Source organism: Brassica napus, chromosome C4 (genome assembly GCF_020379485.1).
Source record: "Brassica napus cultivar Da-Ae chromosome C4, Da-Ae, whole genome shotgun sequence".
Classification (NCBI taxonomy): Eukaryota; Viridiplantae; Streptophyta; class Magnoliopsida; order Brassicales; family Brassicaceae; genus Brassica; species Brassica napus.
Genome location: NC_063447.1, coordinates 22,921,760 through 22,929,512, shown reverse-complemented (window position 1 = coordinate 22,929,512; position 7,753 = coordinate 22,921,760). Strand labels below are relative to the sequence as shown.

The 7,753-nt window shown below is 38.3% G+C and overlaps 1 long non-coding RNA gene across 4 annotated transcripts; it reads left to right on the top strand.

Annotated features, from left to right (window-relative positions):
* Nucleotides 1-3,327: 3,327 nt before the first annotated feature.
* On the top strand, nucleotides 3,328-6,181 carry LOC106396480. Of its 4 annotated transcripts, XR_002657511.2 has the most exons (6): nucleotides 3,328-3,384; nucleotides 3,743-3,818; nucleotides 3,931-5,145; nucleotides 5,249-5,337; nucleotides 5,483-5,637; nucleotides 5,721-6,181. It is a non-coding gene; the product is annotated as an uncharacterized LOC106396480 (long non-coding RNA). The 4 variants fall into 4 exon arrangements; XR_007321887.1 differs by lacking the exon at nucleotides 5,249-5,337; XR_007321885.1 differs by having other exon boundaries at nucleotides 5,249-5,637.
* The last annotated feature ends 1,572 nt before the right edge of the window (nucleotides 6,182-7,753 follow it).

Below are 7,753 nucleotides of genomic sequence, written 5' to 3'. Positions count from 1 at the left end.
TAAACCGTGTATATGACAAGAGAGGAACTGTCAAGACTCCGTATGAACTGTGGAAAGGTAAAACACCAAACCTCAGCTACTTTCACGTTTTTGGGTGCAAGTGTTACATTCTGAACGACAAAGAGCATCTTGGAAAGTTTAATGCAAGAAGCGATGAAGGCATGTTCTTCGGGTACTCAGCGAACAGCTCAGCATTCAGAGTCTACAACTTGAGGTCCCTGATGATCATGGAGTCAGTAAATGTCGTGTTCGATGATGTCACAACAGTTCAATCGGAAAACAATGAGGAACAGAAGACAGATACACCATCGGATGCATCAAAGAATTCATCAATTGAATCAACGAATGACACATTGCCACCTTCAGATTTAACTCAGGAGATGAGTACTCCAAATTTTCAACGAAATCACTCATCAAGTGATGTTATTGGCAAGGTGAAATAAGGAAGAAGAACAAGAGGTGTGAAGATCAACTTCAGAGAAATGGTACAGTCTGCATGTTTTGTCTCAAATATTGAGCCGAAAGACCACACCGAAGCATTCTTAGATGAGTTCTGGATCCAAGCCATGCAGGAGAAACTAGAACACTTCATCAGAAATGATGTATGGGAGGTTGTGGAGAAGCCAGCTGATGGTCACATAGTTGGAACTAAGTGGATCTTCAAGAACAAGATTGATGAGAATGGAATTGTGGTCAGAAACAAAGCAAGATTGGTGACCCAGGGGTATTCGCAAATCAAGGGAGTTGATTTTGAAGAAACATTTGCTCCAATGGCTATATTGGAATCTATCAGACTGTTCATTGGTATGGCATGTATCATGAACTTCACAGTGTACCAAATGGATGTTATGAGTGCATTTCTGAATGAGGTATTGTCTGAGGAAGTGTATGTACATCAGCCTATGGGTTTTGAAGATGCAACTAATCCTGAGTATGTGTACAAACTCAACAAAGCCCTATACAGGTTGAAGCAAGCACCTCGAGCATTGTATGAAAGGCTGACAAACTTTCTGGTTGACAAAGGCTACATCAGAGGAAGTGTTGACAATACACTGTTTGTGCTGAAGAATGAAACATGGATGCTGGTGGTTCAGATCTATGTTGACGACATCATCTTTGGAGGAACATCTAAACGACTTGTAGATGCTTTCAAATATTTCTTTGGGTTGCAAATTCAGCAGACAGAGGAAGGTGTTTTCATCTCGCAAAGTACCTATGAAAAGGCACTACTTAAAAGGTTTCAACTGGATCACTGCAAGGAGGCAAAAATTCCGATGAGCTCTACCAACAAAAGCTGCAAAGATGATGAGGGTGAACCAGTGGACATGAAGCTGTACAGAGGAATGATCGGGAGCTTACTTTACCTTACGGCTAGTCGACCAGATCTAAGGCTAAGTGTGGGGATATGTGCTAGGTATCAAGCAAAACCGAAGAAGTCTCACCTAGAGGCAACTAAGAGAATCATTCGAAATGTCAAAGGCACGATTAACCTTGGGATTACTACTCAAAGGGATCGAATGGAAATCTTGCTGGATACTATGATGCAGACTGGGTTGGAAGTGTAGACGACCGGAAGAGTACCAGTGGGGGATGTTTCTTTCTCGGAAACAACCTGGTTGCATGGCTGAGCAAGAAGCAAAACTCTGTATCATTGTCTATGGCAGGGCATAATACATTGCTATGGGGAGTTGCTGCACGCAGCTGATGTGGATTAAGCAAATGTTTGCTGACTATGGCATGGATACTGGATCATTCCTGGTCTACTGTGACAACAAGAGTGCAATCGACATATCAAAGAACCCGGTGCAACACTCAAGGACCAAGCACATTGACATTCGACATCACTTCATCAGGGAACTAGTCGATGAACAACAGGTAGTGATTGAACACGTTGTCACAGAATTACAACTAGCTGACCTTTTCACTAAACCTCTACATCTTAACCGTTTTGTTACTCTTCGAAACTCCATTGGGGGTTTGTGAGATGTAACAAGTTTGTATAAGTGTATAGGGGTTGACGGAAGGGCTGATGTAGAGGCACCCAAAGCTCAGATTTTGTCTTACATCAAAAATGAGTAGTGGAAAAGAGCTGCCAAATATGCCGTCATGATCTCAAAAGGTACAGGTTTCGCATCGAGAGAGCAATCAAGTAACAAGGGGAAGAAGATGTTTTGTGTTTCCCATCATCAAAAAGGGAGCACAAGAGAACTCTTAGAAAAGAAAAGAGAAAAAGAAAGAAAAGAAAAAGAAAAAGAAGAAAAGAAGTAACAACCCCCAGCTCACTCATGACAAATAAAGGTTGAAAACTGAGTCAGGACATGATAAAGGCATATTTGTGTGAAAGCTAGACATGAATTAAGCCTGATGATCAGATGATGATCTAGTAGAGCAGAAGGGTGCATCTGTAGCATAAGCTATGTCAGCCTCTGGATCACTCGACGAACGGTTGTCAACAGGAAAAGGTTAAACAGAAATCTTTCTGTACTTAAAGAATTGATAATTAACCTGTGTGACACGTGTTCTCTCATTTCTTGCATGTTTGACGTACTAAATGTTCTTTTGTCTAAGTGGTTGTGTCAGCAAAAGTCATTGAGTAAATGCTACTAGTCTATGTCATCAAATGTCACAGTGGAACAATGAAGATTCGGCCCAAACAAATCTTGCGTGGACAATACGTGCCGACATCAGAGAAAAGGAAAGAGAGATCGTGTGAGACTAAATGGAAGATTTCAATTTTTGAAATTTGAAAAACTTCCATTTTAGAGAGAGTGGGAGATATAGCGAATATCTAGGATATAATGGAGTAATGCACCAAAAAGGAAATGATTACCCCTTGATAAACCCTAGACGATAACTTATCTCTCTAACAATTTTCTTTGCTCTCAAAGCTCAAAAGTCCCAAAAGAAAGACCACTCTCTCTCTCTCTCCCAAGAAATCATGTCGGTGAACAGAAACACTTCCGCCGCCGATAAAACCTCGAACCCACCGCCGTTGAGTCTCGTGGATTACTCGGATGATGAGGAGCAAGCGACGCCACAACAAAGCCAGACGTCTCAACCCATGTCAGGAATGGATAAAAAGATCCATCTTTTCGGATTGTTTGGCCATTTCAACGAGAAAATTCGAATTTTTTTGTTTGCTCTTTCTCAGTTTGATATCTATATTTACATTTGGGTTTATTATCCCTTTGTCTAGCTGGTACTGAAAAGAATATGTTCTTGAAATTTTGCAAAGCATAATTTGATCATGGTCTCTTTAAGAATGAAGAAACTTTTTTGGTATTTTCTAACATGGTTTTGCGTGATTGTTTGCTTTGTTCTGTGTTAGCTTTCTTAGAAGAGCAATGAGTTATTCTGCAGCCGGACTTGGAAAGCCTGGCTCAGGTATTGCTTCTTCTTTATTTTCAAACCATTTCTGTTTTTGCGTGTTCCTATACTCGTATGATGTTTGTAGTTCTGGCTTGAAACTTCACAAAAAAGGTTTTGTGGTGTAAGAGTTTTATAAATCTCCACTGGTTTGTGACTCATTCACATTGTTGTTTCACAGGCAAAAGGAGAATAAGGGAGCTTTTAACTCAATCTGATAACCGATTCTGCCCCTGATCCAAACTGGGCGTATGTCATCCCTGTTTAAAAATGAGTATTATCTTTTACCGTTGTGTGGCTCTTTAACAGTTAGCAGTGCAACCGTATCCTTATACCAAATCTTGGTTTGTGTAATCAATAACTGACATTATTACAGGTCAGCAAATATCGGAGTGTTCATATGCTTAAAATGTTGCGGTGTCCACAGAAGCCTCAGCACTCATATCTCAAAGGTGATGAATGACTCTTTCCTTCTCCTTCTATTTTACATAACCGTTGGTACACTTGCTTCTTGACAGAGAATCTTTTCCCAAGTTTATTGATAGTTTGAGAGGTTGTTTCTAGGTCTTATCTGTGACATTAGATGAATGGTCAGATGAAGAAGTCGATTCTATGATTCAAATTGGAGGAAATGCCTCTGCTAATTCAATCTACGAGGCATTTATACCTGATGGTTTCTCTAAGCCTGGACCTGATGCTACTCATGACCTGAGGTTTATCCGGGAGGTTCTCCTATAAAAAACGAACAAAATAGTGTGTTGTTTATACCAACACTACAAGGGGAGGGGCAAAGATAGCATTCTGGTCAAAAATGCTATCTTTGACATAACTCATTATTTAAGATAGCGCTATAAAAAGCCGCATATATAATATCTTTATTCGTTAAAACGCTATCTTTTCTCTCTTACTCTAATTTCATTTTCCCTCTCACTTTAGTTCACTTGCCTTCAAATATAAACATAACAATTATTCTATAAATATTTATACATAAAAAGAAAAAGAAAATCTATTGGTTGAAAAGAATACACAAGGATTGCAATCTCTATCCTTAATTTTTTTATTCCAAAGGTGAAGATTGTGTTTTGTCCTCTCCTTTTGTCTTCTCAAACACGACATATCTGAGTTCAGAAGAAAAAAAAAACAACAGAGAGATGAGACAGAGAGAGATGAGAGATTGCATGAGGAAGAAGAAGATACCGGTCTTTTTCTCTTCTCATCTCAACTCTTCCTCTGATCCTCTCCATTCTTTTTCTGAAACACGACAGAGAGATGAAAGATAAGAGATGAGACAGAGAGATGAGACAGAGAGATGACAGGAGGAAAAATAAAAGACCGGTCTGAGTTCGTCACCGTCGTCACCTCCCGAGAACGCCTCTCCCCTCTGCAGCCGAATTCGAACCCAACGGTACCCAGAACAACAACCCATCACCGCTCAAAGACAACGACGGTGAGATTCACTCCAGTCATCAACCCATGTTTTCGATTAGGGTTTCCATTTGTTTCAGTTTTAGGGTTTGGATTGGGGCGTTTGCAATGAGGGTTTTGATTTGTTTCAGGTTTAGTGTTTTGATTGGGGCTTTTGCGATTAGGGTTCGATTTGTTACAGTGTTTATGTATCTAGATCTGTCACAGAGAAGCTTGAGTGGTAACGACTACAACGAAATGGTGGTGGTGGTGTACGGAGAGAAGACAGATATCTCGGTTTGGTCGGCGTGAATCCTCTTTGGTCTCTTCAGCTTCGTGAAGAACAGATGGAGGCTCGCCGGTCCCAAAAAACTGGTATCAATCTTCCACTTCGCTTATGATTCTGCTTCTTGCTGATATATTTTGTGGCTGTTGATTTGTTGATTTCTCTCATGGTCCCAATGACTGAGTATTTCAGTGTGCGGCGAAGGAAGCTTCACTTAGGTCTTCTCAGTGATCTTAAACGCTTTCCGTTGACAATGCCATGTTTCCTTAGCTAGGGAAGTTGTGAGTTTGTGTGTTCCTTCTCATACTTCAAAGTTACATGTCAATTGAAAACAATTGCGTGAATGGCTTGTTTTATTTGAGTTAAATTTTCTTGACTTGTTCCTACTTATTCTCAAAGCACAGTTTGTTTGATGATACACTACAGAACTGGAACCACAGCCACGACAAGAAGCAGATGCTTAAGTGATGTGGAGGAGAACACATAAGAAGGAAGACAGATGAGACAGAGAGAAGACATATGCGATTGATGAATTTTGTGATGTTGCAGGGATTGATGAAGAAGTTGACGAACTTCCAAAGGTATATCTCTTGGCCAAATCTCTAGTTACAAAGATCATGATGCTTTGAAAAGACTTAATTGCTTTGTTCTTTTTTTAAACCAGAAAATAGTCGATCATGATTACGTCGAGTATAACAACTCTTCCATAATGAGTTCTTGTCAGGCTCACTCTCCTTGGCTCTCTGCTTAACATCATTTCCCCTTTATAAGTCTGGTGCAAGAAGCTTGACGTCAAAGGAGGCAAGGCGTCGTGCTGTGGGGATGCGAATCGTGGTGTGGTGCGGCACTAGGAGATAGATCTTTAGGTTCTGAAATTTTAGGTGTAGCTTTGGAAGGTGAAGAACACTTGGCATCAGATAGATCTTCAAGACACTTGTACTCCACTATTATCATCTTGGTGGTCATAGCGATGATAGTGAAGACTTAGCTTTAGGTTTATGTTTTGGTTTAGCTATAGGTTTATGTTTTGGTTTAGTTATGGTTTAGATTTTTGGTTTTGTTTTTGGTTATTTAGTAAACAATTTCGATATATACAATTTTAAAATATACATTTTTTTTTTATAATTTTTTTTATTTTCTATCTACACTATCACAGCAATTATTATATGCTATTATAAGTTATATAATTGCATATATAACAAAACGCTATTGAAATAATACATTAAAATAGCATACAAAAAAATTGCTATCTAAAATGCTCGAGAAAAGATTGCGGGGGAAGATACAGCGTTCGCGATAACGCTGTGCTATCTTCTAATAGCGTTTTCATCATGCTATATATGAGACATTTTCTTGTAGTGGTGCCAACATCATTACTTTTTATTTGGTTCATGTTCTCATTTAGTGGTTCATGTTCTCTTTTGCCTCATATGAGTTTTTCTTCTGAGGGACCTTTCTTTAGTGGAGATAAATATGTTTCAATCTTGTTAATGTTTCAGTTTTGAATATGTTTTCATTTAATCGTGTGTATTGGTGTAATGGTTATCTTTAATCTCATTTGTTCAGATGGATGAGGATGATTTAAACCTAAATGATGATGATTATATTTGATTGTTGATGAGATGATGGATCAGAATGAAGATGATCATGGTCCTAATCATGTACAAGATGATTCTACAAGTGCAATGTTCTTTCAATTTCCATTAAAACTGTGTCTTCTGAGTCGTCATTCTGCATTGGAAGCCGTGTTATTAGCAAGTATAGGAGCCGACTTCTTCCATCAAATGTACTAGCTCTCATTTGTACAAGAAATTGGCTGCGTGGGTTTGAAGTGATGTGTAAGTTTTCTGATATACTACTGATTTTTATACTGAAATGTTTGTAGATATGTATCTTTACTTGGTTGTATTGTTGATATGTCTCTTTACTTGACTGCTGTGATTTTTATACTGATTTGCTTGCATGATTAACTAAATAGACTTGTGTGGATTAACTTGTTCACTTGTCCATGTTGCTGTCTCATTTGTTTGTGTTTGTTCATGTTTAGAAGAAGAAGAAGAAGAAGAAGAAGAAGAAGAAGAAGAAGAAGAAGAAGAAGAAGAAGAAGAAGAAGAAGAAGAAGTGAATCAAGTTTAATTCTAAATTTAATTATCTTTTGTAAGACATGATGTTTAACTCTAAGTTTAAGTACCTTTATGTAAAACATGGAGTTTAAGTCTAAGTATCTTTCGTAGAACATGAAGTTTAATTAAGTTTAAGATGTTACATATTAAATTTAGAATCTGTACATCTTTTAAATTGAAAATTAAACTTTTTACATTAAGTGGGCGTCTGGACCCCATGGGCAGTCCAACTGGTCATGGTCTTATTTGGACATGGTCCTATTTGGGCTTTGACCAAAAACGCCCAAAAAATAAGTCCATCTGGACACGCCCAAATCCGCCCAGCCCGTCTAATTGACATCCCTACTATGACACACTGAAAATGACCCAACGAACTCCCACAACGTCTAACTGTACTATACATAATTCTTGATGTTTCTGTTAATAAGGCCACCATTTTTGGTGACATTTTCAGAAAACTGTTGTTAGAAGAAGCTAAAGTTATAATGTTATGTAATTAAAAAAAAGGTATAATGTAATAAAGTTTGTTAATTCTCACAAAATCTAGTTTAATAGTAGAGATTAGTATCAAACT